The 4409-nt window shown below is 47.3% G+C and overlaps 1 long non-coding RNA gene across 1 annotated transcript; it reads left to right on the forward strand.

Annotated features, from left to right (window-relative positions):
* Positions 1-6: 6 nt before the first annotated feature.
* LOC129695141 (uncharacterized) lies at positions 7-4120 on the forward strand. The gene is made up of 3 exons (XR_008723118.1): positions 7-1563; positions 1974-2183; positions 3535-4120. It is a non-coding gene; the product is annotated as an uncharacterized LOC129695141 (long non-coding RNA).
* Positions 4121-4409: the final 289 nt, after the last annotated feature.

Below are 4409 nucleotides of genomic sequence, written 5' to 3' on the forward strand. Positions count from 1 at the left end.
AAAGTAGACTATTATCTGAATGGTGGCCGATTGGGAAAGGGGGAGATGCAGCGAGACCTGGGTGTCATGGTACACCGGTCATTGAAAGTAGGCATGCAGGTGCAGCAGGCAGTGAAGAAAGCAAATGGTATGTTAGCATTCATAGCAAAAGGATTTGAGTATAGGAGCAGGGAGGTTCTACTGCAGTTGTACAGGGTCTTGGTGAGACCACACCTGGAGTATTGTGTGCAGTTTTGGCATGTTGGCCTTCATAACAAGAGGAGTTGAGTATACGAGCAAAGAGGTCCTTCTGCAGTTGTACAGGGTCTTGGTGAGACCACATCTGGAGTATTGCGTACAGTTTTGGTCTCCTAATCTGAGGAAAGACATTCTTGCCATAGAGGGAGTGCAGAGAAGGTTCACCAGACTGATTCCTGGGATGTCAGGACTTTCATATGAAGAAAGACTGGATAGACTCGGCTTGTACTCGCTAGAATTTAGAAGATCGAGGGGGGGGGATCTTATAGAAACGTACACAATCCTCAAGGGGTTGGACAGGCTAGATGCAGGAAGATTGTTCCCGATGTTGGGGAAGTCCAGAACAAGGGGCCACACACACAGTTTAAGGATAAGGGGGAAATCTTTTAGGACCGAGATGAGAAAAACATTTTTTTCACACACACACAGAGTGGTGAATCTGTGTAATTCTCTGCCACAGAAGGTAGTTGAGGCCACACAGTTCATTGGCTATATTTAAGAGGGAGTTAGATGTGGCCCTTGTGGCTAAAGGGATCAGGGGGTATGGAGAGAAGGCAGGTATGGGATACTGAGTTGGATGATCAGCCGTGATCATATTGAATGGCGAATGGTGCAGGCTCGAAGGGCTGAATGGCCTCTACTCCTGCACCTATGGTCTATTTTCTATGAGAGAAGGCAGGGATGGGATACTGAGTTGGATGATCAACCGTGATCATATTGAATGGCGAATGGTGTAGGCTCGAAGGGCCGAATGGCCTCTACTCCTACACCTATCATCTATGTTTCTCTAATGTCATGTTAGCAGGAAAAAAATCAGACTTTGGAAAATTGAATTTGTTGCTTAATTGTTCAAATTACAGTGTTACCCATAAACAGGTTCTTGAAGGGCACAAAACCCTACCTATGCCATTCTTTAAAGGCAGGGTCCTGAGTTGGTGTTTTTAAAAGGTGGTCTGATGCAATAGGGCTCAGGAGAGAAAAGTAACGCAACTCAAACATTTCCTGAATTGAACCCATATCAATAATGTTGGAGTATTAATTATTAATGCCTTATGTGTCAATCGAAACTGTCACTGTAGGAGTCCCTTGCATGAAGCACATTGGGATCTGGGGGGTCCTTGTTCATCAGTCTATGAAAGTAAGCATGCAGGTACAGCAGGCAGTGACGAAAGCCAATGGCCTGTTGGCCTTCATAACAAGAGGAGTTGAGTACAGGAGCAAAGAGGTCCTTCTGCAGTTGTACAGGGCCCTGGTGAGACCACACCTGGAGTATTGTGTGCAGTTTTGGCCTTCATAACAAGAGGAGTTGAGTCTAGGAGCAAAGAGGTCCTTCTGCAGTTGTACAGGGTCTTGGTGAGACCACACCTGGAGTAAGAGGGAGAGAGAGGGAGGGAGAGAGAGAGAAGAATCCACACTTCAGGGGGCAGAATGAACCCTTTAAATCCTCACCATTTTCAGACAAGACTATCCCCCAGTCTCACAAACAAATACACAATGTTCCCCCTCTCCCCATCCCCGGTTCTCCAACGAGTTAGACTGAAACTTGAGGAAGGGTCTCCACCCAAAATGCGCTGGTGTCAACTCAGGGTGGTATGTTGGCCTTCATAGCATTGGGATCTGGGGGGTCCTTGTTCATCAGTCTATGAAAGTAAGCATGCAGGTACAGCAGGCAGTGAAGAAAGCCAATGGCCTGTTGGCCTTCATAACAAGAGGAGTTGAGTACAGGGAGCAAAGAGGTCCTTCTGCAGTTGTACAGGGCCCTGGTGAGACCACACCTGGAGTATTGTGTGCAGTTTTGGCCTTCACAACAAGAGGAGTTGAGTATAGGAGCAAAGAGGTCCTACTGCAGTTCTACAGGGCCCTGGTGAGACCACAACTGGAGTATTGTGTGCAGTTTTGGCCTGTTGGCCTTCATAACAAGAGGAGTTGAGTATAGGAGCAAAGAGGTCCTTCTGCGTGTTGTACAGGGCCCTGGTGAGACCACATCTGGAGTATTGTGTGCAGTTTTGGTCCCCTAATCTGAGGAAAGACATTCTTGCCATATAGAGAGTACAGAGAAGATTCACCAGACTGATTCCTGGGATGCCAGGACTTTCATATGACGAAAGAATGGATAGACTCAGCTTGTACTCGCTAGAATTTAGGAGATTGAGGGGGGATCTTATAGAAACTTACAAAATTCTCAAGGGGTTGGACAGGCTAGATGCAGGAAGATTGTTCCCGATGTTGGGGAAGTCCAGAACAAGGGGCCACACACACAGTTTAAGGATAAGAGGGAAATATCTTAGGACCGAGATGAGGAAAACATTTTTTCACACACACGCAGAGTGGTGAATCTGTGGAATTCTCTGCCACAGAAGGTAGTTGAGGCCATACAGTTCATTGGCTATATTTAAGAGGGAGTTAGATGTGGCCCTTGTGGCTAAGGGGATCAGAGGGTATGGAGAGAAAGCAGGTACGGGATACTGAGTTGGATGATCAGCCATGATCATATTGAATGGCGGTGCAGGCTCAAAGGGCTGAATGGCCTCTACTCCTGCACCTAATTTCTATGTTTGTATGTTTCTATAAGGGGAAAATCTTTTAGGACCGAGAAGAGAAAAACATTTTTTCACACACACAGAGAGTGGTGAATCTGTGTAATTCTCTGCCACAGAAGGTAGTTGAGGCCACACAGTTCATTGGCTATATTTAAGAGGAAGTTAGATGTGGCCCTTGTGGCTAAAGGGATCAGGGGGTATGGAGAGAGGGCAGGGATGGGATACTGAGTTGGATGATCAGCCGTGATCATATTGAATGGCGAATGGTGCAGGCTCGAAGGGCCGAATGGCCTCTACTCCTGCACCTATCATCTATGTTTCTCTAATGTCTTGTTAGCAGGAAAAAATCAGACTTTGGAAGATTGAATTTGTTGCTTAATTGTTCAAATTACAGTGTTGCCCATAAACAGGTTCTTGAAGGGCACAAAACCCTACCTAGCCATTCTTTAAAGGCAGGGTCCTGAGTTGGTGTTTTAAAAAGGTGGTCTGATGCAATAGGGCTCAGGAGAGAAAAGTAACGCAACTCAAACCTTTCCTGAATTGAACCCATATCAATAATGTTGGAGTATTAATTATTAATGCCTTATGTGTCAATCGAAACTGTCACTGTAGGAGTCCCTTGCATGAAGCACTTGGGATCTGGGGGGTCCTTGTTCATCAGTCTATGAAAGTAAGCATGCAGGTACAGCAGGCAGTGACGAAAGCCAATGGCCTGTTGGCCTTCATAACAAGAGGAGTTGAGTACAGGAGCAAAGAGGTCCTTCTGCAGTTGTACAGGGCCCTGGTGAGACCACACCTGGAGTATTGTGTGCAGTTTTGGCCTTCATAACAAGAGGAGTTGAGTACAGGAGCAAAGAGGTCCTTCTGCAGTTGTACAGGGCCCTGGTGAGACCACACCTGGAGTATTGTGTGCAGTTTTGGCCTTCATAACAAGAGGAGTTGAGTATAGGAGCAAAGAGGTCCTTCTGCAGTTGTACAGGGCCCTGGTGAGACCACACCTGGAGTATTGTGTGCAGTTTTGGCCTGTTGGCCTTCATAACAAGAGGAGTTGAGTACAGGAGCAAAGAGGTCCTTCTGCAGTTGTACAGGGCCCTGGTGAGACCACACCTGGAGTATTGTGTGCAGTTTTGGCCTTCATAACAAGAGGAGTTGAGTATAGGAGCAAAGAGGTTCTACTGCAGTTGTACAGGGCCCTGGTGAGACCACACCTGGAGTATTGTGTGCAGTTTTGGCCTGTTGGCCTTCATAACAAGAGGAGTTGAGTCTAGGAGCAAAGAGGTCCTTCTGCAGTTGTACAGGGCCCTGGTGAGACCACACCTGGAGTATTGTGTACAGTTTTGGCCTTCATAGGTAGGGAGAGCAAGAGAGAGGTGGAGGGGGGGAGAGAGAGATAGAGAAGGAGGGAGGGATGGAGGGAGGGAAGAGGGAGAGAGAGGGGGATGGAGGGAGAGGGAGAGACAGGGAGAGGGAGAGAGAGGGAGGGAGAGAGAGAAGAATCCACACTTCAGGGGGCAGAATGAACCCTTTAAATCCTCACCATTCACAGACAAGACTAGCCCCCAGTCTCACAAACAAATACACAATGTTCCCCCTCTCCCCATCCCCGGTTCTCCAACGAGTTAGACTGAAACT

Source organism: Leucoraja erinacea, unplaced genomic scaffold, assembly GCF_028641065.1.
Source record: "Leucoraja erinacea ecotype New England unplaced genomic scaffold, Leri_hhj_1 Leri_958S, whole genome shotgun sequence".
NCBI classification, from domain to species: Eukaryota; Metazoa; Chordata; class Chondrichthyes; order Rajiformes; family Rajidae; genus Leucoraja; species Leucoraja erinaceus.